Here is a 26,892-nt window from a genome sequence, read left to right as displayed (position 1 = left end):
CTAATGACTTGAAGCACTGCAAGTGTGCAAGAACCCTCCATACAGTGCTAAGTGCCCTTTCCTAAATGTGAGTGTGTACCAGTAGAGAGAAAGACAGAAGGAGTTTTTCCAGGGACCAGGTCATGCAGACAGCTCGACTGTGGATCATCTTGGGCAACCCACGAGAACCTCCCTGTCACACCACAAATTTGCCGGCACCAGTGTCCTGATCGTGGATGTACTCTGCACTGGACTGTATCTGAACTTTCAAGTAAACTATCTCTACCGACCATTCCCAGTTTAGCTCTGAAACATTAACTCTGTGTGTGTGGACTCTTTATTGACATCTTCTGGATTCCCCACAGAGGATGGAATGAAGGCATCACATGTGATAAAGACTTAAGGTAAACCACAGGTTGGGTTACCGTTTGAAAGGCCTGCCCCCGGTTACTTGGACAGGTCCTGGGCTAACCTCAGGGTGGGAGATGGTAAAGCCCCGTGACAAGGCCCAAACTCTACCCCACTGTCTTCTAGGCTGGGGTCCCGCTCCTCGGATGCTACACTGTCATCAAGCCAGTGCTGAGCAATCAGTTTTCTTACGAAATGCAAGAATATAGCAATTGCCAATTTTCCCTCTTCCTCTGCCCTAACATCATACTCAGACCAGCAGAGTAGCTTAAGAGACACTCCATAAGTAGAACTAAGGACAGTAGTAACATCGTTCCAGGATCTGACTAACTTAGGGCAGTGCCATAGCATGTGTGTCAGATCTCCTCAATGTATTTTTCTTCTACTTCAAAGCAGGGAATCTCTTACACCTATTTTATGCAAGAATAGTGGAGTTCTGAATACCCTATGCAATAAATAGATGTGAGTGAATTGGTAGAGTTTGGTCAGAGATAGTTTAGAGACCCACTGAGATATATCCTCCTGTTCAACAGATTCAATGGCACCTATAACTGCTTCGTATTTCTCAGGTTAACTAGATGGGAAGTTGTCCATACTTGGAAAATAGATGTCTATATATGATAGATTTTTCCTTTTGTAGAATCAGTGTTGCTTATGTCAAACATATTTGAATGGGAAAGGTGGCTTACGAATGCAGGAGCATGCCATACCGCAGCAGGAAGAAGTGTTTCTCATTTAGTCATACCCTGGGGGCCAAGAAAGTGCTGGAATGAAATGTTACTGTAAACCATGGCACACGGGTTCAGGCTTTCAATTCTGGCAGAGAAAGAATGGACTCATGCAGCGACAGTACAGGCCTCTCCAGCTGGGACAGCCAGAGTGTACTGCTCACCCCCTCAGTTACCCCAGCTACTAACACTTACAACACTCAGGGCCTTTCTGGAGAACTTGTACAGTCAGCAATCATCAGGCATTTCTGGTCTTTTTTAGTTCTGGAACTGTACTTCTCTCCACAGCAAGAATGCACATCGTATGACCACATACTGCTGTCATGTGACTCCACCTTATGAATGAGCTGGCACTACACCTAAACAATAATTACACATCTTAAACATGTTGAACTATGTTTGGCCACTAGGTGATGTGGTACACTACTAATTTCGCTTGGCAAGGAACAAAACTAGTAGGCAACACAATGTGTAGAGGGGCGACCCCTCTACATCTATAATAACAGCTGGGATAGCTGTGTCACATTAGACACTAAGAAATTTGCATGTTGCAATGGTAAAAATTTCTAGAAATGTCTTTGTGGCAAGGCTATATCTCTATAAGTATGTGCCTGATTTTATATTTCCTGGAAATAAAATAGATGACTTTGAAATCTAGATAAATGTAAAATTGTAAGACAGGTAAATAGTGCTCCACCTAGCCCCACACTGGTTTGACTTTGGGCTGTCTGTGTTGGGGTGGTCGGGGGGTGGGCAGCGCCAGGGTACCCCAGTTTTTGCCCTTGACCCCTCCAAGTGGGGTATCGTGTTTGCTGCCTTTACTCATCCAAATATTCCCTGTTGATGCGGTACTGCGCCGAGGTGCAGTATCTGATAAGCTGAACAGAAGTCTTGCAGCAATATAGGCTATGTTCAGGGCTGGCACAGATGCATTAACAAGGTCAAAGCTGAAGGTCAGGGCATGCAGTAAATAGTAACAAGGTGCAGAACATAGATCTGAGGTCAGGGAGCACAAAAGTCAGAATTGTTAGAGCCAGGCATGGGTCAGATCCAGAATGGACACTAACAATTGGCAGTATAAGACCAAATTATTTAGACATCTTCCATGGGGAAAAGATGGCTAATATAGCAGGATGTGGATTGTGATTGGTGGGAGCTTGATTTATGGAGCGCATGCAGAGTAAGAAACACATCATATAGCATCCAACAAACAGCAGTGCCCGACTGCAACCCCAGGAGCGCACTGTGACAAAAACTAAATGTATACAATGTTTTCAAAAAATATTATTTTCCAACAGTACTGTTTCTGTCTGACTGCTGTGAAGCATACCATACCCTCACTGTACTTGTCCTCTTTTTAGTGATAACACAAGAAACCAAAAAGCTGAAGGAGTAGTTAAATGGGTTCCCATCCAAGATCTTCATGAGGCAGCTCCCTGAAAGACGAACTAATCGCCTACTGGCTACTGGACCAAACTACAATTCCCCTGCAGCATCCTCCAAGAAGTGCATATGCAATAACACTGTAACTGGATGGGATCATAAACAGCTTATAAGATATAACTCTCTTCTAAAGATCTGAGTGCTTAGTGAGAGTCAGCTGAACAATGAAAGAGAGGCCTCAAAAAGCTTCAGAATACTAGAAGGCCTTTTTTTTTTACAAACCCAAATAATATACAATATTTCATCTCAATCTCCATTGCTGTTATTGTTATTGTATCCCTTTATTATATTTTGTTACCCCTGTACACTGTCACCAGTGGTGCACACAGTGGTGAATACTCAGATCGCCTGTTCACGCGGCTACTTAAAATAAAGCAATTTTTCAAACAAGCAGAAATTCCCTGCCAGGTCTTCATAAGGGAGGTTTTCCAGGACTAGACTACTGATGACACGACCCCATGATAGGTCTTTAAAGGGGTTTTCTGGGCAAAAACTATTTATGACTTATCCTCAGAATAGGTCATCATTAGGTAATCATTGGTGACCTGCCACTCGGGATCCCTGGGAATCACCTGATTGTCTGGCCTGCAGTAAGTACAGTGGGCTGGATATGTGTCGTAGGAGATGGGAGAGGAAGTGTCATAGCTGACTTCACTCTTATTGAAAACAATGAGAGCTGAAGTGGCTATTATGCATCCATGTCCATCCCCCGGTGTGAGAGGCGGAAGTGTCAGAAGTGTAATACACGGCTTCAGTTCCCATTGATTTCAATGAGAGTGAGGCCAGCTAGGGCACTTCTGCTCCCATCTCCTATGATGCACATCATGGCCATTGCACTGACCGAGAGCTGGGCGATCAGCTCATTATCAGGGATCCAAAGTGGTGGATCCCTGGCAATTAACTATTGATGTCCAATTCTAATGAATACCCCTTTAAGGTTATATACACCAGGGAGAGCACAATATCGGGCTGTGAAACTCAGTCCAATATCATTCTTGCCAACATGCGATTTACCCACGGATGCTTTGCCCAGCAAACAGCTAGTCAGTGAGTGTCCATGGAAGTGTACCCTTCTGATTAATTATTGATGATCTATCTTGAGGATCGGTCATCAAAATTTCAGTCCTGGAAAATCCCTTTAATGGTGGCTCCACACAGGTGTATGCGTTTTTGCGTGCGTCTGAGCGCTGCATTTTTGTGGACTCAACAAGGCTTTTTGCGCGCGTATTTTACTGTACTTTTTGTACTCACAGGGCATGTTTTTTTGCGCACAGGACACAACCACCCCTCGTTCATGGCACCAATGCATTATGCTCGTGTGAAGCCACTCTTTGGCTTATAATCTCATGCAAGTTCAGTCTGACCCGGACAGAATTTGCACAAAAAATGAATCTATTTGAATGGGTTCGTTCACATAAGAGATTGTTCACTTGGACCTATGATCCAAGTTAGAGAAATCGCTGCAAGCTTATAGTCATCAATATCCTGAATTACTATCTATTAGAGATGAGCGATCACCAAAATGCTCGGGTGCTCGTTACTCGAGTCAAACTTTCAGTGATGCTCGAGAGTTCGTTTTGAGTAATGAACCCCATTGAAGTCAATGGACGACTCGAGCATTTTTGTATATCGCCGATGCTCGCTAAGGTTTTCATTTGTGAAAACCTGGGAAATTCAAGAAAGTGATGGGAACGACACAGAAACGGATAGGGTAGGCGAGGGGCTACATGTTGGGCTGCATCTCAAGTTCCCAGGTCCCACTATTAAGCCACAATAGTGGCAAGAGTGAGACACCCCCCCCCCCGCATTGTCAGCATAAAGATCGTTCTCCTCTGCCACAGCTGTAACAGCTGTGGCAGAGAAGAACGATGTTAGCCCATTGAATTCAATGGAGCCGGCAATACAGCCGGCTCCATTGAAAGCAATCGGCTGCCGGCGATCGCGGGATGAATTGTCAGGAAGGGCTTAAATATATAAGCCCTTCCCTGCAATTCATCCAGAAATGTGTAAAAAATATATATATATATATACTCACCTTGTCCCAGCAGAACGATGTTAGCCCATTGAATTCAATGGAGCCGGCAATACAGCCGGCTCCATTGAAAGCAATGGGCTGCCAGCGATCGCGGGATGAATTGTCGGGAAGGGCTTAAATATATAAGCCCTTCCCTGCAATTCATACAGAAATGTGTAAAAATAAAAAATATATATATACTCACCTGGTCCCGGCAGACGGAGTTCAGCGCGGCAGTCCTCCTGAACTGCTCTGAACAGCTGTGAGTAGTATTCAGCAGCCGGGGATTTAAAATCCCCGCCTGCTGAATGAGCTACCTCTGATTGGTCACAGCCTGACCAATCAGAGGCAGATCTCACTCACACACCCATTCATGAATTTATGAATGGGTGAGTGACTGCTGCCTCTCATTGGCTCAGCGGGACCAATCAGATGAATTCTGGATGAATTGCAGGGAAGGGCTTATATATTTAAGCCCTTCCCGACAATTCATCCCGCGCTCACCGGCAGCCCATTGCTTTCTATGGAGCCGGCTGTATTGCCGGCTCCATTGAATTCAATGGTCAGTGCTCGTTTAATTGAGACGAGTACCGCGTGGTGCTCGTCTCGAGTAACGAGCATCTCGAGCACCCTAATACTCGAACGAGCATCAAGCTCGGACGAGTATGCTCGCTCATCTCTACTATCTATCATATAGAATGTTAAGCAGAATGTACTCTGTTCTTGATCATTGCTTTAGACATAATGCTATCAATCGTATTAGACAGAAGAAATGTCAGCCCAAATAGTTTATACACAGCAGGTAAATAATTGTATTTTCTTTTAAGACCCGATAAATATGCATGAGGCTGACTTAGTTAATTATTAATTAGGATGAGTAAGCAAATACCATTTTCATGCGCTTAATAATACGAAAGTACAGTGTCACAATTATGGTAAGGACTATGTCTGCTGCGCACATGCTTGGCAGACTTCTAAGAGGATAATGAGGCGTGCACTATGGAATAAAAATGCAATAAAACAACCAGCAGATATTGCTTTGAGTCCTGACTTCAATATGTACTCATGTCATGTAGTATTCTGGACAGATTCATCAGATAAGGCATTTTCTGCTTATAGGTTGGCATTTATCTTCAAGAGATTTTATTTCATTTTTAATACATTTTCATATCACTCTGAAGTATATCCCAGAAAAGCAGTGAAAATAAATGAATCTGTCTTATATTACATTGTTGGCTGTCAAAAATATCCTGTTTGTTAAAATGAATCACAATTCTGGCAAATAACAGTGCAAAATGCAGCCTTCTTGTATAAACCTCTTGCCATAATTCTAGTGTCAAGTGTTGCACCTGCTTCATAACATGCTGCATGCTCTCTAAGCAAATTACCCATTCTTTTATCTTTATCCTTGCTGAACGTGAACCAAATTCTTTTATAGTTTTGGACTTCTGTTACATTTCATAACTTGGACTGATCAAATAAAGCTTGCATGCACAGTTTGTGTCCTTCCATGCTATTCTGCATTGCCTTTGGATGCAGGACAGACATAATGTACACTTAGGCATCGTGCCAATAAGCATTTTTGGGTTCATTCACATGTGTGTATTGTCATGCAATCTTTGGTCGCGTGAATAAATTCGCAGCAGATTCTATTTTGGTGCATATTACACAGTGAATGGGCCAGTGTAAATATACAGGAAACCATTATATAGCTTGTACAAGTGATAAAGAGCTATGTAAAGTTGTAGTAGCCAAAACAGTCGTGGCGTATTTCATGCAGTACAAGTGCTCTTCAGGCAGCTTCACATGGGCGTATACGCAACCTATTGATATTAATGGGTGCTGTTTTCTGCGTATTGGCCATGCAAATATGCACGCAAATACACCCGTGTGAAGCTACCCTTAGGGCTCAGTCATATCGGCGGACGTCTCTCTGCAGCGCCGGAAGAAAGAACATGTGACCGGCTTCATTGCTGGTCATGTGTTCTTTCATCAGCGCTGCAGAAACACGTCCGTCTTCAGGTACGGCCGTCTTCTAACTGTCAGTCACACGGGCGCATCGGTGCCGATGTACGGGTGCCGAGGCGCCCGTGTGACTGAGCCCTTAGACTGTCTGCACATGAATGGGTCAGATTCCCACAGAGGAACCCGCATACCTGTCTTCTTTTTTCTTCATCTGTACTGCGGACGGACCCATCAAACTTGCCGTTGTACATGCGCAGTAGGGATTTTTTTTCTCAAATCTTTTTTCCCCCGCGACGTCGCTAGGTGATTACGTAAAATCCGTTACCTGTCCACAATGTCAATTGCGGACGGGTCGCGGGTCAGATGGCTTCCATTGACTGCAATGGAAGCTGTTTGTGCAGACACCACACAAAAATAGAGCATGCTACGATTTTCCTTTGCTCATGGAAATCACAATTCGTTTCTATGATTGTGCAGGAAGAAGCGATTTTCCATAACATGCTATGAACCGTATTTGCTGCAGAACCATGGTGCGACACCTACCACGGTTTTCGCTATGTAAAGGCAGATACTGAGCACAAGACTTGAAAAGCGCATGGACTGTGGTGACTGGTTTGTCTTCTGCATTCCTGATAGCACCTCCACTGCTGAAGCAGCATCTAATTCATACATACATCCTTGCATTTACTTATCAGAGCTATGATAGAATATTGAGACAAGGCTAGAATGTCCCATTGTATTGTAGCCACATTTTACTTATCTAGTTTGCAGAAGGATCTTTCTTGGGTCTGATTCATAGACAGGGGTTCTGAAGAATGGACCTCCCACTATGAGGTCTGTTTGTCCTAAGAGAACATATGAGATGGTTTGTCTCTGTAAAACAACCCCTTTAATTTCTCCCTCAGTTTTTTACATATTTCCTAGTTTCTTCACAAATTTGCATTAGAGTTTCAGTCATGTCAAAGAAGGAAATATGAGGTACAAAAGAGCAGAAAGGTTCTTATCAAAAATACATCCCTTATATTTGATTGTACTAAACTGGATGGCGATAATCTGCTCCATTCATCAACGAAATGCGAAATTGCAGATTTAAATTAATTACAGTATTTTTTGTGTAAGATCCAAGAGACAGAAGGAGACAATTTTCGTTTAGTCTTTATCCTCTCTATATTTTCCTATGTATATTCCTAGAATATGTGAACTTATCTTAAGAGGAGATATTAAGGGCTTTTACCCACTAACGTTTTGTAATGCTGCGATATCGCTGCCTTTTGTTTTTACTGCAATTGTCAATGGGACTTTCTAATGTTATAATCGCATCGCACAAAAATCGCAGAAGCGCAAACTTGTGATTTTTGTGCGATGCGATTTTGCAGTGTTAAAAGGCAGTGGATAAAAGCCCTTAACTGGTATATTTTCTTTATTTGCTGATGACAAGACTGTCCAACCCTGGTTTTTGTTCTCAGGGCTTGGTAAGATGAGTGTTTTTTTTTTAACGCATGAATAGGTGCGTGAAAAAAAGCGCACATTGCATGTGCAAAAAAATGCATGACCAAAGCTAAAATTCGCACATAAATAGTGCGATTGTTATGACCTGCTATTTCTTGGATGTGAAACCCCTGGATGCTGTCACATCCAGGTGCTTCACCTTGTTGTCAATGGGGCAGCGAATTCCTTAATCCCTGCATGGAGTACCTTCATCACTGCACACCCTGCTGCTGTCACAGTGTTCAGTGAATCCCCTGCCGCTGCTGTCACAGCTGTGGCAGAAGAGTGCAATGCTATCCAATGGGGTCAGCACTGCAATGGGATAAAGGCAACCCCCGCAGGAATTTTCGGTGGCTGGAGGGGGTGGGGGTCTTGAAATATAAGCCTTACCCGAAAATAAGCCCTATTTGCGGGAAAAAAACAATATGTGACCTAGGAGCGCTGTCCTGCTCTACGGCGTCTTCTCCCCTGTTCTTCTTTATTTCTTCCTCAGGCTTAAATGGAATAGATATGAAGAGTCACACATATATATATATATATATATATATATATACCGTATATACCGGCGTATAAGAAGACTTTTGAACCCCGAAAAATCTGCTCTGAAGTCAGGGGTCGTCTAATACGCCGGTAATACAAAAAAAAAGAAAGTGTCAAAAAAAAAAAAATCATTACTCACCTCCCCCCCGGTGTTCTGCGGCGCTGCTGCAGGCTGTCGCTCCCTCTTGGTCCCCGGCAGAGCATTGAAACGTTGTAGCAAGTAAGTGACTCCAAGCCGCATAATCCGGGCCGGCTTTTCCTGGAGTGACCAAAGTGAAGGGTGGGATGGTCACTCCCATGTACCAGGTGGGGCTGGTACCAGGCCTTATAAAGCCTGGGCCTACAGGGCCAGGAGGAGAGCTGATCTGAGGGTCCTGGCTGGCTGTGTGCAGGAGCCATTTGTTTACCTCTACGTAGACAGGGACGCTACATGTTTAGTAAGTGCTCGGACAAGCAGGATTTACGTTATGTTTGCCTGATGTTAAGGCCTGTATTTTGCTTTTGTTTGCTTGGAAATAAACCCAGGCAAAGCCTGGACTAAAGACTTTATCCTATGTGTCACTGTCTCTGACTGCTTATGCCCAGGTTGCTACCGATCCTAAACGCTAATCCCTCACATATGGTGTTTGGATGCGGGCAGCGGTCTTAAAGAGACATACACCAATTAATGGACATTTTGCTGCAGCAGCTGGTGAACCGTTGCTAAGGGCAACCGCCCAAGAGAGATTGACTGGAGAGTGCTGTAACCCCCATGTCCTGGGTGAAAGCTGCAACGGCACAGCCATCAGATACTGCCAAGATGGAGGAACTGATAAAGCAGCTGGTACAAATGAACGTGCAGCAACAGCAAGCGTTGGCCCAGCAGCAACAAGTGACGGCGACCCAGCAAAAGATCCATGAGGAGGCCATGAGAGCTCAGGCCGAGACTAATGCTCTCCTGGCGCAAGGTGTGCAGAGGTCGTCTGGTTCGCTCCCCACCACCAGTACCGCGGTACAGACGGCCTTACAAAAGATGACGGCCACCGATGACATCGAGGCCTATCTCGCGGTCTTTGAGAGAGTGGCCGAGAGGGAGAAGTTACCGGCGCCTCAGTGGGCTGAGGTAGTAGCGCCTTTCCTGACAGGAGAACCCCAAAAGGCCTACTTTGACCTCGGGGAGCAGGATGCCAAGGACTATAATAAGCTCAAAGGTGAGATCCTGGCACGCTTGGGCGTGGACACCCATGTGCGGGCCCGACGCGTACACGCCTGGACTTTCACGGACGACCTACCAGCTCGCTCCCAGATGTACGACCTGTTCCACCTGGTGAGAAAGTGGCTGCAGCCAGAGGAGTCGTCCCCGGCGGAGATCATACAAAGAGTGGTTCTGGACAAGTTCATCCGCTCGTTGCCCCCCGCAATCCAGCGCTGGGTGGGACAAGGGGGTCCCCAGGATGTGGGCCAACTCGTGAGCCTCGTCGAGAGGTATAAAGGCACGGAGGACTTACTGCAAGCCGTGCCTCCTCGACGTTCCAACCCCGGGAACAGCAAGTCGGCCGGAGCACCTGGTAAGACTGTTCCGTATGTAAGGGGTGTCAAAAGTGTCCCAAAGGGAGGCGGCTCAGAGGGGGATCATGTGGGACAGAAGAGGAGTCCCAACTGGACAGTCCGGACCCGGGTAGAACCCCAAGGGGACCGGGGGCCCCATACTATGTTGGCGCTGTCGTGAGCCCGGGCATATTGCCGCCAACTGTCCACTTACCGTGGAACCCATGGACTGTGACTCTGCCCGGCGGAGGTCGATGTTCGCACGGCCAGTATGTTCTGCAGAGACTGTGTCAGAGACTGATCGACCATTATGTCACCTAAAGGTGAATGACTTTGCGGTGACAGCTCTACTTGACTCAGGGAGCTTGGTTACGCTGGTGCACTCCAGCCTGGTCGATCCCACAACCTTCACCGGCCGTCGCATGGGAGTTGTGTGTGTGCATGGGGACACCAAGGAGTGTCCTATTGCCCTTGTACGACTTGATACTCCGTGTGGACTTGCCACCCATGAGGTGGGCGTAGTAAAATCCTTAATGCACACCGTGATCCTCGGGAGAGACTTTCCCCTATTTTGGGACTTGTGGCGCCACCGAGGGTCGTCGGCAAATAAGGTTCATGATAATGTAAATGTGTATGATGTGTGTCCAGAACCGTTTGACCCTGAGGGTACGGTTCCAGCAGTAGGGGTGACCCAAGAGAATGGGGATAACTTTCCCTTAACAGTACTAGCGGGTGAGACGGAGGTACAGGACGAAGTGGTTGCTATGCCTGACTTAGAGGTCTCACGTGCAAATTTTGGAACTGAGCAGCTCCGAGACCCCACCTTAGTAAAAGCTAGGGAAAATGTTAAAGTAATAAATGGGGAGCCTCAATTCCCAGGGGCTGATACTGTGTTTCCACACCTTGCAGTCAACCAAGAATTGTTGTATCAGGTTGACAAGGTCCGTGGGGAGGTTGTGGAACAGCTGGTGGTACCTCAGTCTTATCGCAGGATTGTCTTAGACCTGGCGCACAAGCATGTGCTGGGAGGTCATCTCGGGAGCGAAAAGACTAGGGAACGCATCCTTCAGCGTTTTTTCTGGCCGGGGGTACATGGTGAGGTAAAATGTTACTGTGAGTCGTGCCCGGAGTGTCAAATAACAGCTCCTATGCCCCATTACCGGAGCCCCTTAGTGCCCTTGCCCATCATAGAGGTGCCGTTTGAGCGGATCGCTATGGACCTAGTTGGGCCCTTGGTAAAGTCTGCCCGGGGTCACCAACATATATTAGTGGTTGTAGACTATGCCACCCATTACCCCGAAGCCGTTCCTTTACGCAATACGTCATCCAAGGGTATTGCAAAGGAACTACTTCACATGTTCTCCCGCACGGGCATACCAAAAGAGATCCTGACGGACCAAGGAAACCCCTTTATGTCAAAGGTCATGAAGGAATTGTGTAAGCTGCTGAATATTAAGCACTTACGGACGTCGGTGTACCACCCACAGACGGATGGTCTGGTTGAGAGATTTAATAAGACCCTAAAAAGCATGCTCAAAAAGGTAGTCAATAAGGATGGGAAGGACTGGGACTGTCTGCTGCCATATTTAATGTTCTCAATCCGTGAAGTACCACAATCCTCCACTGGGTTCTCTCCCTTTGAATTAGTTTATGGTAGACATCCCCGAGGGCTCCTTGATGTAGCTAAGGAGACCTGGGAGCACGAGTCCACCCCCTACAGGAGTGTTATTGAACACATCTCCCTCATGCAAGATCGAATTGCGGCAGTCATGCCCATTGTTAGAGAACACTTACAGCAGGCTCAGGAAACCCAAAGCCGGGTATATAACCGGTCCGCCAAGGTGAGAACCTTCAACCCTGGGGATCGGGTACTAGTGTTGGTGCCCACCCTAGAAAGTAAATTCCTAGCAAAATAGCAAGGGCCCTATGAAATCATTGAGAAAGTCGGAGAGGTAAATTATAAGGTATACCAGCCAGGTAGGCGGAAACCAGAACAGTTGTACCATGTAAACCTAATTAAGCCATGGAAGGACAGAGAAGCCCTGACTGCAGTGAGCACCCCCCATGGTGAGGTCCCAGAGGTGTGTGTATCAGGGTCCCTGTCCAAATCCCAACAACAAGAGTCGAGGGAATTTATACAACGTAACTCAGATGTGTTCTCTGATATACCAGGGCGTACTGGTGTCATAAAACACGACATTATAACTGAACCAGGGGTAAAGGTTCAGTTGAAACCGTACAAGGTTCCAGAAGCCCGCAGACGAGCCATCTCAGAGGAGGTCAAGAAAATGCTAGACCTCGGAGTAATTGAGGAGTCGAAAAGCGAATGGTCCAGCCCTATCGTGCTGATACCAAAACCTGATGGCTCTCTGCGCTTCTGTAACGACTTCCGGAAGCTAAATGACATGTCAAAATTTGACGCATACCCAATGCCGAGAGTGGACGAGTTAATTGAGAGACTGGGTCATGCCAGGTACTTTTCCACTCTCGACCTTACTAAAGGCTACTGGCAGGTTCCCCTTACAGAGAGCGCGAAAGAAAAGACTGCGTTTGCCACACCAGAAGGGTTGTTTCAGTACATCTGCCTACCCTTCGGTTTGCATGGAGCCCCAGCAACCTTCCAAAGATTGATGGATATCATACTCAAACCCCATCGTCAATATGCGTCAGCATATTTAGATGATATCATCATCTTTAGCGAAGACTGGGACAGCCATCTACCCAAGGTACAGGCAGTACTGAACTCCCTTAGAAAAGCAGGGCTCACAGCAAACCCAAAGAAGTGCGCCATAGGCCTCGAAGAAGCACGATACCTGGGGTATGTAATAGGCAGGGGTATTATAAAACCCCAGATCAATAAAGTTGAAGCCGTTCAGGACTGGCTACAACCCACTACTAAAAAGCAGGTGAGAGCTTTTTTAGGCATTGTAGGGTACTATAGGCGGTTCGTGCAGAACTTTGCTAGCATAGCAGCACCCCTAACACACTTGACCAAGAACAGTAAGTCAGTCATGGTCAAGTGGAACCCTGACACAGAAAAGGCGTTCCAGGAGTTAAAACAGTCCCTCTGTAGACGTCCAGTGTTGGTCACACCTAATTTTAAAAGAGAATTTGTCGTTCAAACAGACGCGTCCGACGTGGGACTGGTAGCAGTTCTGTCCCAAGAAGTAGAGGGAGAGGAACATCCCGTGATTTATCTAAGCAGGAAGCTCACGCCACCCGAGAAAAATTACAGCATTGTTGAACGGGAGTGCCTAGCCATCAAATGGGCCCTTGAATCCCTAAAATACTACCTTCTAGGTCGGCACTTCAGGCTGATCACAGACCACTCTCCCTTAACCTGGATGTCACAGGCAAAAGAGAGAAACGCCAGAGTCACCAGGTGGTTCCTGACACTTCAAAACTTCAGTTTCTCTGTCGAACACAGGGCAGGAAAGCTACAGGGCAATGTCGATGCCTTGTCAAGGACGCATTGCATGACGGCTAAAGGTGTCCGACCCCACAGGCTCGAACAGAGGGGGAGGGTATGTGAGACGGTGACCGGCAAGGTGCTGGAGGGCAGGTATATTTCGCCTAGGATGCTCTCCTATGCTGCTTTGGGGAGCGCTTGGGCAGATACGTGCCACCGAGCAGCCTGGGCTCGTGGGAGGAAGCCGGCAGTATGGTGTCAGTAACACTAAGTTACTGACACATTGTAGCAAGTAAGTGGCTCCAAGCCGCATAATCCGGGCCAGCTTTTCCTGGAGTGACCAAAGTGAAGGGTGGGATGGTCACTCCCACGTACCAGGTGGGGCTGGTACAAGGCCTTATAAAGCCTGGGCCTACAGGGCCAGGAGGAGAGCTGAGACCTTTGCAGGTCTGAGAGTCCTGGCTGGCTGTGTGCAGGAGCTATTTGTTTACCAGTACGTAGACAGGGACGCTACATGTTTAGTAAGTGCTCAGACTAGCAGGATTTACGTTATGTTTGCCTGATGTTAAGGCCTGTATTTTGCTTTTGTTTGCTTGGAAATAAACCCAGGCAAAGCCTGGACTAAAGACTTTATCCTATGTGTCACTGTCTCTGACTGCTTATGCCCAGGTTGCTACCGATCCTAAACGCTAATCCCTCACAATATATATCTATCTATCTATCTATCTATCTATCTATCTATCTATCTATCTATCTATCTATATATATATATATATATATATATATATATATATATATATATATATATATATATATATATATATGTCTTCGGATCTATTTCATTTAAGTCCGAGGAAGAACCTTGCGTTGGTTCGGAAGCTCGCTATGACATCATGTGTTTTTGTTAGCCATTAAAAGGTATCATATCTACAAGATTACTTGGTTTCTCTTGCTGAAACAATCATATCTCTATTGATTAACACGATACCAAACTTTTTTTGTTTTGCACATAAGAATTCTTGAGTACGGTATATTGCATTTTCGGCTGCAGTGGTACCTTTTATATTATAATTAGAGATGAGCGAGCATACTCGTCCGAGCTTGATACTCGTTCAAGTATTAGGATGTTCGAGATCCTTGTTACTCGTGACGAGTACCACACGATGTTCGAGTTACTTTCATTTTCTTCCCTGAGAAATTTGCGCGCTTTTCTGGCCAATAGAAAGACAGGGAAGGCATTACAACTTCCCCCTGCAACGTTCAAGCCCTATACCACCCCTCTGCAGTGAGTGGCTGGCGAGATTAGGTGTCACCCGAGTATTAAAATCTGCCCTCCCGCGGCTCGCCACAGATGCCTTCTGACATAAATCAGGGAAAGTGCTGCTGCTGGTGCTGCTGCTATAGGGAGAGCGTTAGGAGTTATTTTAGGCTTCAAGAACCCCAACGGTCCTTCTTAGGCCATAGAAATCGCAGATCGCACCTATGTGCGATCTGCGATTCCTGTTCTCTTCTCTATATGCGCTCAATGGGGCCGGCGGCAGCAGCGCCGACCCCATTGAGAACATATAGAAGACAAATCATTCTTCTCTGCCACAGCTGTAACAGCTGTGGCAGAGAAGAACGATGTTTGCCCATTGAATTCAATGGAGCCGGCAATACAGCAGGTTCCACTGAAAGCAATGGGCTGCCGGCGATCGCGGGATGAATTGTCGGGAAGGGCTTAAATATATAAACCCTTCCCTGCAATTCATCCAGAAATGTGTTACAATAAAAATATATACCGTATATACCGGCGTATAAGGCGACGGGGCGTATAAGACGACCCCCCAACTGTCACCTTATACGCCGGGAATACAGCGGAGCAAAGAATAAAAATCATTACTCACTTCTCCTGGCGTTCTGCGGTGCTGCCGCAGGCTGTCGCTCCCTCCTGGTCCCTGGCAGAACATTGCTTTCTGGACACAGGGCTTGAAATCCCCGCCTCCAGAAAACACACGTGCCTTCAGCCAATCACAGCCAATGACAATGATGTCATTGAATGGCTGTGATTGGCTGAAGGCACGTGTGTTTTCTGGAGGCGGGGATTTCAAGCCCTGTGTCCAGAAAGCAATACTCTGCCGGGGACCAGGAGGGAGCGACAGCCTGCAGCAGCGCCGCAGAACGCCAGGAGAAGTGAGTAATGATTTTTATTCTTTGCTCCGCTGTATTCCCGGCGTATAAGGTGACAGTTGGGGGGTCGTCTTATATGCCCCATCGCCTTATACGCCGGTATATACGGTATATATTTTTATTGTAACACATTTCTGGATGAATTGCAGGGAAGGGCTTATATATTTAAGCCCTTCCCGACAATTCATCCTGCGATCGCCGGCAGCCCATTGCTTTCAGTGGAACCTGCTGTATTGCCGGCTCCATTGAATTCAATGGGCTAACATCGTTCTTCTCTGCCACAGCTGTTACAGCTATGGCAGAGGAGAACGATCTTTATGCTGACAGTGGGGGGGGGGGGGCACTCTTGCCGCTATTGTGGCTTAATAGTGGGACCTGTGAACTTGAGATGCAGCCCAACATGTAGCCCCTTGCCTGCCCTATCCGTTTCTGTGTCGTTCCCATCACTTTCTTGAATTACCCAGATTTTCACAAATGAAAACCTTAGCGAGCATCAGCGATATACAAAAATGCTCGGGTCGCCCATTGACTTCAATGGGGTTCGTTACTCGAAACGAACCCTCGAGCATCGCGAAAAGTTCGTCCCGAGTAACGAGCACCCGAGCATTTTGGTGCTCGCTCGTCTCTAATTATAATCATAAGAAATCACTATCAAACTCAATGCATTAATTTGGCTTTGACTTTCTCTTCCAGATATTCTATCACAGTTGTGTGCTTTACCATAATATACACAGCTCAAACAAATTGTTACTTAAATATGTGCATATAACATATAATCTTAGTAGAAACAATGAAGTTGGTGAGCGCTTAAAACGACACATCTGTACATGTATATTCATCTTTGTATTTTAAATGAGAAAGCCTACCTGCCACACCGACAAAAAAAAAATATGGGGATGAGGGCAGGTGCTCTATGAAGATTAATGATATGACACTTTGAGGGATAGAATAGGGTCTTGCCCTCATTTAGGTTAAATAACGTGTAGCTTGTCTGTAACTGTTGTTTGTCACCAGATTAAATATCATGCACAATCTGCTTTGTCTTTTGGCTAGAAATATGAACATTATAATAATTTCTTATGTGAAAGACAAGGCTAAAAATTAGAAGATCACATTTATTCAGGGTATGCTTCAGCCAAAAGAGTCATTTTGCCAAGCATAGTGAGTATCACATCAATGTAGTGTTTCCGTGAAAGCCAGGGAAACACCATGATCAGTCTTATTTTGGAATAATGATGTTCAGTCTTATTATGCTAATAGGCCTTAGAGTTTGTTCATATTAGCATTGTAGGTTCCTTTGTCGCAGATTTTCACAAGAAAATGGGACAAAATTGCACAGCAAGCTGTGCTATTTAATTCTGTAAGCTCTAGTAAAATGCCGAACTGCTGGATGGAAATTGAACAAACTCCGGTATAGTCAATGAGGGATGTTTCGCGGCCATTTTGTTCCATCATAAGACAGAAGCGTATAGTTGAGGTGTGCCATTTTCCTGCTTCCCTAATTGAGCAAGTAAGCGAATTACCCTAACGCTGATGTGAGCAAGCCTTAGAGATCTGGGAAAACGCAAAATTGCTCAGCTCTACCAGAATGCTAACTTTAAAACATTCCAGAAATTCTAAGAAAACTTGTGTTTGCTATATACATGTTTTTTATCAATTAGTGCTGCGGTTGATTCCTTACATTACCTAATTTTACCTTCCAATACTTATAGAACTGTTAGCTATGTTGGGTTAACTCAGACAATAATCTGTACCAGTATTTACTTTAGAACCGCGTTCCCCAACCACTGGTTGTGACCCTTTTCTGTGCGGCTCGCCATAGGATTTCTGAGTTAAGACCATATGTGCTTGTGTAGCTTGTCTGTAACTGTTGTTTGTCACCAGGTTAAATATCATGCACAATCTGCTTTGTCTTTTGGCTAGAAATATGAACATTATATTAAAACCTTTCACTGTAGGGTTCGAGAAGAAAACTAAAATATAACTTTTAATAAATAATATATTAAAAAGGAACTTGAATCTCAAGTTTCCAAAGGGACACACAAAAAAAAACATAAACCAGTTGCTTCTTCAGTAGGTAATCCCCACAAGGCTAGTATAATGAGGGATACCGTATCACCTGAAGAACAGAAAAGAGGGCTCATATCAAGTAAAAGACCATTTTGCGGCTTGGACGATAGTCAGAGGCTACCCTGTAATGAATATAGTGTAACCACTGCCATTTACTGAAAGGGTCAACCCCACTTATATATTCAAGATTTAGTCAGAGGTTTCCTTGGTCTACTGATGGAGATTTTGATCATGAGTGTGCTTGGGAAGAAAAAGGTTTCACCTCACTAGCACATTTTTTAGAGACCAAACGGAAATTACTCCTAAGAGGAATAACACCCTAGCAGGAGAAAGTGCCTGGGATGTAAATAAATCCCCGTATTGCGCACAATCAAACAAACCAAAAAAGAGAATTAGGGTGGATTCCTTTCAAAAAAGGATGGTATCGGCAGACCAATACTAGCGAAAAAACAGCCTGGGGCTGTAAATAGAGGATAAAGACGTAGCTTTTTTTTCAGTAAATTACGCAGTTCAACGCGTTTCTGCCGCAATCAATGCGGCGTCATGAGGAACCTATTTCTTAGCACAGCGTCTAAATAGAATAGTAGAAATATCCTCACTTGCTAGATAGTAGCGCTAGCTAAACTATAGCAAAGGATAGCGATAGGAGAGATAGATGATGCTATCACTAAGAAGGATTCAATATTCCCCCAAAGATTCCCCTTTAAAATAAAAAAGATCAGAGTGGTAGCAGCACCAGCCCTTGTGGTAGGCTGGCGGCTAATGACCTTTCTGTGCGGCTCACCATAGGATTTCTGAGTTAAGACCATATGTGCTTGTGTAGCTAGTCTGTAACTGTTGTTTGTCACCAGGTTAAATATCATGCACAATCTGCTTTGTCTTTTGGCTAGAAATATGAACATTATATTAAAACCTTATGTGAAGGACAAGGCTGCAAATTAGAAGATCACATTTATTCAGGGTATGCTTCAGCCAAAAGAGTCATTTTGCCAAGCATAGTGAGTATCACATCATTAGTGGCACAATTTCCTGACCATTAAATAGTGCGAATTTGAACTGTATAGTTCCGTATTTTCATAGAAAGGTATACTACTGTCAAATTTACACTGGAATATGTATCAGCGAATATTAGAAAATTTGTGATTTCCTATTTCTCTACATTGAAATACATTTCTAATTCATTTTTGAAGTTCAGCGTGGCTCTCAACCGTCACTCAATGTTGAACGTAGCTCACAAGTTAAAAAGGTTAGGGATCCCTGCTTCAGAGGACACAAAATTGAAACAATAATGTGATTTAAGTTTTATAACCAGGGAAATATTAGTAGAGTTACTATGGACTACCCAAAAACTGTCTCTGACACATCTTAATATTCACTAATTTTCAATCAGTAGAATTTACAATACTCCCATTCATTCATACAAAGTGTGAATGTGTGCTGCCCAAGGTGTTCTGCAGAGACTATGTATTTCATTTGTATGATGGTCTTGCCCTGAAGCAGAAGGCTATTGAGAAGAGGTGTTTCAACCTATAGTGCAGGGGTGTCAAACTCATTTTCACCAAGAACCACAGCGCTAGTTGCGTCCTCTGGGAAAAGTGGAGAGACAGTCCTTCTGTGTCCAGACCTCATTGCAGGTCACATAATATAATGTCAAGGTCCGGATTTGGCCCGCGGGCCTGGAGTTGGACACGTGCTATAGTGCATGGGGTACACTTACCTGTCACATCCAATCTATATTCCATATAGATTATGTAAACAATGCCCCCAAAGTAAGCAAAGGAAATTTGCTATTTCTACAATACGATATTGAGCCGGGAGGGTTATTGGAGCACATTGGTTCCAAGATGAAGTCAGTAGTTTAGGGATTAATAAAAAAAAATTATATATATATCAAGAAAAGCATCATGAGAAAGATCTAGGAAAAATGAGTGGAATGGTTAAACCCATTTAGACACAATGATTATAGTTCAAAATGAGCTCAAAAGCCATCTTTTGAGCGATTATTGTTGCGTGTAAATGTGCCCATCATTCAGTTTTCTGCCGAATGATGAATTTCAGTTCAGCATGAAATCTGTCATTCAACAGAACAGCTGATAAGACAGACCACACGCTGTGTTCTGCCCGGGGAGCGCTGATTACATTGTCTCAGCTGTAATCAGCATGGCAGAACAAAGGGGATGTATTCAGCGAGCAGTGGGTGGTCTGTTCCCTGAATACAGCTTCTGATGGCTCACACACTACTAATTGGTACTAATAGGCATTAGTACCAAGTAGTAGTTTATGCAAAAATGATCGCTCAAAAAGCCATCTTTTGATCGATCATCTTTGTGTCTAAATGTGCCTATACATTGCTGCTTTGAGTGATGGATTTCAATACAAAACAGGAAGCTAAAGTTCACATTGCTGACAGAGTACAACATACTCTTAATAGAAACGGAACACAATGTACTGTCTTCTGAGTTACATATGCACAGTTGGCTCAAAAGTATTTGGACAGCGACAAAATTTTCATTATTTAGCCTCTGTACAGCACCACAAAGTCATCAAGACATGATGACTTAGCCATTAACCATTTTGGGTATTGAAATCTACCCATGTTCTTTTTAAAAACAAGTGCCCAAAATCATATGCAATGTTTTTTATGTGGTCTAACTGCTATTATGTTTTGCATACCTATATGCCTTTTTTGATTCATTGCAGAAGCTCCCTAACACTTAAGCTTAGTACCCCTAAGTCCTTTCCAATGCCAGTTTTCCAAAGTATTTTACTTTTTAATTATGTACATAACTTTACATTTATCCACATTAAACTTTTTTTAAAGAAAAAAATATCTTTTTTTCAGAGGCAGCACCTCTCTTGTCCTTGAGCCATGACTGATATCGCAGCATTCACTTGAATGGCAATGAGATAACCCATGGACAAAAGAAGTCTTTGTTCTGGAAAAAAAAAATAGATCATTTTTCTAATCTCAGAAAACTTTTTTTAAATGGCGGGTGTAACATCAGAATTAAAAGTTGCTACAAATTCTGATATCAAAACAAGGTGTTTAATGTTCAACGCTTTTCTGACCATGTCTATATTGATTTTTCAACTAAAATAAAAGCTGTCGGAAATAAAGAGAGCTTCAGGGAAAGTATGTTGCGGCATATGGCAGCTTTCACTGTACATATGAAAAGCAAAGAATGGCTAAGACTGCGTGGGATAACTCTGAAGGATTTCTTAGTATTAAGGCTTTGCCTTTCTGCACGTCTGGGAATGCTATAGAAAAGTTTAATCATCCGGCTGCTATTTCACTGCCCTCAGGCAGATGTAGCTTTTTATCATTCTGTCTCTGAGTGTCACCCCTTTCTATCAGTTGTACAGTACCTGGGGTCTGGGATAAGAAAATCAGTAACTTTATTCTGAAGATCTGAAGGATGCGTGAAAAGATTCACAGTCCCAATGAATGAATCACTTTAAAATCGTGAAGGTATATTGTACAGGTTTACATAAAAACATCTGATTAAAATGGTAGGTTTTTGGCTTTTATAAAAAGCATTTGGCTTCATAGGTGGTGGCGTGGAATGATAAATATAAAGGGATATGCATTCAATTCTTCTGCAAGACACAGAGAGTTACAACGAGGCAGCAGGGATTTTTTCAACCCCAATGCACGAAAAATCAAATCTTTGCATTTTATCACAGTGGTAGGATTTGCTGCTCAAATATCCTGAGGTTGAACGGATACAGATGTGTGATTGTATTCACACTTGTACTTAGAACATAACTGAGTTTTCTAGTACTTACTACTGTGCTCCCCATATATGCAAACAAGATCTCAGCAGAAAAGTCAGGTATTACATAAGCTGTGAGATTGCACTGCATGATTGTGTCCATTGTGGACCTGTTCACATTTCTCAAGTTAGGTTGTGAAAATTTGATATGAGAATACAAAAAAAATCAAGGTCAGAGTATTCTATTTATATAAAAAATATGCATCAATCATGTTAATGTGGAAGAAATCTACTTTGTAAATAACTGAACTTTTTACTGTTTTGTTCTAAACTGTCCGAAACCCTTTTTAGCATGGCTAGATAGATGGAACAGATATTTACCCATGAAGCTCCATCTCTCAAAAGATGCTCCCCGCAAGTTTTTGACCATTTTTCTTTGCAAGGGAGGGAAATTTCTTATTGATGCTACAAAGATGGCTAAATACATTCTTAGCCAGTCTCACACAACCAGATTTAAATTGCGGACTCCGCGATCACTATCCACGCAGATGATCCGAGGTAGCATATGGGCATTGAAAGACATGTAGATTCGAATTTTCCTTGAGACTTGATGGTACAAATTGCGTATTCTGCGAGCAGAAGAAAAATCGCAGCATGCTCTGTTTTGCTGTGGAGCCCTTGTGCTCTACGGTCGCGGATATACCTACAGCCTCTGTGTAATTATATTGTGTAATCAAAGAAAGAAAAATTCCTCAGTGCTCCGTCACTACCATGCAATTTATAAATCTCAAGATCTTACTTGTTTGAGGGTGCCGGTCCCCTGGCACCCCTTATATCCAGGTGAATGTGAAGATAGGTGCAAGGAAGTAGTTCTATATAAATTCTAGTTTATTGCGACGCGTTTCGGCTTATTCTTAAGCCTTTTTCAAGCATAGTTATATTGTGTGTGGGCTGTGGGTACCCATGTCATCTCAATGGCAATGAGAAAAACAAACAAACAAAAAAAAGAAGAGCAGTACTGCGCATGACTGCCTGTGTGCCTCCGCGTTCATACGCAATACGATTACTTGTGATACACAGGGTCATAAGCCGGTTCACAGTCGGATTCCGCTGCGGGTCGCCCACATAGGCCTTACTATTCTAAGTACAACTGAGGGTGTCTCACCTCTTTTTACAAGCCCTTTTGGGTTGAACATAATCCATCTATCCACCATTTTCTTTACATATGGACCCCATATGTATTCTCAACTCGGGAATATGATTTCAATGTGTTCAAAATCGTCCATTTACTGTTACCTCTGCCCATTGGAAAGAAATCGTAGGTCATAGTGGTAGGTAGTAACCTGGCCAGGAACTCATGTGTATGTAGTCCTGGCCACCAGATTTAGATAAAAGAAAGTAGGAAGAAGTGTGGGAATGCTGGCCTCCACTGCTATTTCTTCCCATAGAAGAGGTGGTCTATTTCCTTGACAAAGAGCAGTAAACTACCAGAGGGCAGATGAACCAATAACTGAAGAACAGAGCACTTTGGAAATAAACATCTAATGGATGAATTGTTTTCTGATTTCAAACACGCTGACACAGTATTTCCGAGATTGGAATACCCTTTGAAGACTATATTCTACTATATGCCCACTAGTCATGTTGGCACACCAGTACATTTTACATGGATAAAATGTTTATTCATTTGTTTATTCTATTTAGTATTTTAGCTAAATAACTAATTTACAAGAAATCGACAGGTTATGGGTGAAAAGTCAGATTTGACAAATATTGTGGTACTGTAGCACTCTACAGAAAAAATATACACATTTCAACCCATTCCTTGGCTTGAATCTCATTAAGAACTTCAATTTTATATGATACAGAAATAATACATTCTGGTGCCGTTCAGTAAAAAAAAAATACATTAAACATGTAAGTTGTTTTTAACATGGGAGCCAATGGTGACAGATGGCATTCTTTAGAGGCATCCGGCAGACATATAGATTTGTTTTTTTCATCTGATGCTACACATCTTTGGATATGTTGAGTAAAGGACCAAGTTAAAAAGAATGTGCTATCAGAAAATGACCTATTCTATAAATCAAGTTTTCATGTTAACCCTTTAGTGACCAGCCATACACATTTTTACATTGATCAGTAAAAACATGGTGACCTAGTCTGAGGCTGACATGAAAGTCCTGTGTTAGCAAAAGCCGGTGCTCAGCTGTCCACTGGCAGGCTCCTGCTTTAACATTTGGGAATAGAGAGACCTCAGTTTCCGACCGTTTAACTCCTTACTTGCCATAATCAATAGCAATCGTGAAAGCTCCACTGTCATCCATCGGCATCCGGCAATGCAATCGCAGGGTGCTGAAGGGTTCCCATGGCATCCATGTGCTTGAATACACATGGCCATGTTACAGCCAAACTAACTCAAAGATACATATAGCTGCAATAGGGCACTCATTGAAGTCCCTATTACATCTCTGTATGTCTCTTAAACAAAGACAAGCAGAGGTTTTTATTCTGACTCATTAATGCAGAATCTGATGGAAATAGAATTGTGCAATGTTCCATTGAGTGTTATATTACAAGAGTGTTCTCAACTGCAAGTATTTCTTCAAGTAACAAGTATCTCTGTAATACAGAAAAGCATAGAATCACCACATGGTAGCACGTGCATATATTATGGAATCAGAGGGAGTTCATGGGCCCTCAGCGTATGTTCACACAGCAGAATCCACATGGAATCGAAATCAAATCTACTGCAAATCTGCGCCTCATTACTTTCAATGGGAATCTGTGCTGTAGTCTATTCGACATGGAAAAAAAAGGAAGTGACATATCATTTCTTGATGCAAAATTCACACCAAATCTGTAATAGGAATTTTGCATGCAAATTTGTGTATTAAAAATCAGTATGCGGAACCACCTGTGTTCGTGTGCATACTGTCACAGACATCTAGGGTTTAGACACAGATTTCCGCAGCAGTTTTTAGTTAGCTGCAGCTTTTAGAGTCGGAATGCACACTGAAAAATAATCGTTCAGTCTTCATGCACACCAATGACCAAATGCCGAATGATGATTGTTCACTTTTCATTCGTCATTCATTTTAAATCGGCATAAAAATTATTGTTGTCTCATTTACTTATCATTCAGTTTAACCCTTTCCAATCCAATTTGTATCCTGGTTTTCCTAGGGGCTTACTCTTTTGTCTGCCATTATACAACAGTGCTATATGCTGGCTGAAGCCAGTACTGCATGAGGTGACACGCTGGATAGGCTCCGACAGCAGAGATGCTGGCAATATACAGTAAGAGAACCCTGATGGATGTCTTCCAACATCGGAGGTGTGCAGCCTTAAATCATAATGTCTTCAGAGGTCAGACAGTGGATTGGAAAGGGTTAAATAGCGCTCATTCAGTCCTTCTCATTCACTTATACAGTGAATGTAAACGGCTGAACGATTTCTCGTTTCAAAGAGCCAACGGTGTATAAACAGGCTGCCCAAGTGAACCAGCCCGCAATTACATAATTTGCTCATTCAAACAATCACTTTGTGTAAACGGACTTTTAGAAGATGGTAATTGTGTAATACTTATGCCCCCCAATTTATAGCATTCTAATTCATCATTTTGCCTTTAAACTTTTCATTTCTTGTTATGTCAGTTGCCTTTGATAAAAGCATGGAATGATTTTATGCAGCAATTCCTGAGAAAGAGCTAAGAAGTATACAGCAGCTTTTATCTTACCTTCAATGAAATGTGTCTGAGACTCGTGAGATGGCTGGAACAATCATCACATCACTGAAACATTGACTAATTACAGTGCATTATACAAAGAGATTATCTGTGTTAAGGAGACATTTTCTGTATACTGTAGAGACAACTATCAACGAATCAGCTGTCAACTGAATAACATTTCTGTGACCAACTTTCTTAATCTTAGAACTCAGTTAAGGTAATTAATTACTGCTGTCATTTTCACTGGTTAATTCGGATGCACTGACTTTTAAGGTCAAACGAAGAGGTCAAATTAAATTGAACCACAATGCAAGGATAACAGGAATACATGATTAGAAGGAAGCTATATTTGTATATGTGCTACTGTAAGTATTCAGTACAAAGTATATCAAAGGCAATACAGAAAACCTTTCATTGCAAGACTAATTTAAACTAGATATATTTAAAATATATATATATCCAAAAATATAGCATGTATACAAGAGGTTTCTTATAAACACGTTACTATGTAAAGTACATGACTTCTTCCTTGAAATGGTACCTATTATAAAGTTATTACATATCTATGACGAGAGAGACCTGTCAAGAAGCACATAGCATTTCACAATGAAGAACTTTGGTCTCTTTTAATTAATTAATGCAATTATAATTTTAATTACCAATTTAGTAGCTGTCTCTTATGAAGGTTAAAGAGATAAGGAAACGTTTGTAGCTTATAAAATTCTTTGTGTGGAACCTTGGTGTTTAGTTGGTTTCACTTTACTATTTGTAAGTTATTTAAAAGGAACACTTCACTATAATACACTTTTTTAAAGGACTACTCGTGTTTTGTTTCCATTCATTATGTAGCTATCCCCCCAGTATATATAAGTTGGATCATGTTACCTTGGTTAGATATTTCTTTCTATCTGAAACTCCTGGCCTCCTTTGCCTTAGGTGATCTCAATTATAACCAGCTCAGATCTACTTGGGTTTATGTATTAAGTTTTTAGTCAGTTTCTCAGTCAGCATAACATCTTTGTGATGCTATTACATGAATCCTACTACAGAAACTGCTTAGAGGAGAATGCAGACACTCCTATCACAGTTACTGATGATGTGACTGCAATATACAGAGGAGATGTCTACAGGCAATCAAGAGGAGCAGGGATGGAAATGTATTTTTGCCGGAGTGGTCTTTTAAGTGAGAAAACAAGTAGTATGCCCTAATAGTGCTATATTAGTCATGAGGGGGGAAAAGTACTTCCTGGTTCAGTGGAATCACATAATATGTAGTAAATAGGGATTATGTGATATATGTTGTGACTGCAAGAATCAGGAAATGCTTTCTTTTCAGCCACCCTGTTTGGCACTTTGAGTAGCTGCTTAGCTGTACCCACTAGTATTACCCTGTACGTGAATCATACTGATGTCCTTATTTTAATGAGTTTATCTTAGTTCTTGGAAACTATATCCACAAGTTTCAATAATTCTAAAACAAAATGCATACGCAGGGTAGTGCCATCATATAATATTTGGAAGATTACTTTGCATGCCAATATACATAACTGTGCAGAGGAGACAGAAAAAAAAGGAAAAGACATTTCTCCAGCATTGACCCACTTAATATCCATAAAACATATCTGAGAAACCACTGGTAATAGAGTGAAAGCAAGAACCTCAAAGAGAATCTCCGACTATGAAAAGGTAGTGAAATATACAGACAGCAT

The 26,892-nt window shown here is 43.0% G+C and overlaps 1 protein-coding gene across 1 annotated transcript in view; it reads right to left on the bottom strand.

Moving 5' to 3' along the window:
* The window catches only part of NKAIN2 (sodium/potassium transporting ATPase interacting 2), a 793,322-nt gene that overhangs the window by 51,841 nt on the left and 714,589 nt on the right, over positions 1–26,892 (bottom strand). The window lies entirely within an intron of this gene.

Source organism: Eleutherodactylus coqui, chromosome 1 (assembly GCF_035609145.1).
Source record: "Eleutherodactylus coqui strain aEleCoq1 chromosome 1, aEleCoq1.hap1, whole genome shotgun sequence".
NCBI classification, from domain to species: Eukaryota; Metazoa; Chordata; class Amphibia; order Anura; family Eleutherodactylidae; genus Eleutherodactylus; species Eleutherodactylus coqui.
Note: the sequence above shows the minus strand (reverse complement) of the source record. Positions and strands in the feature narration are given on the sequence as shown.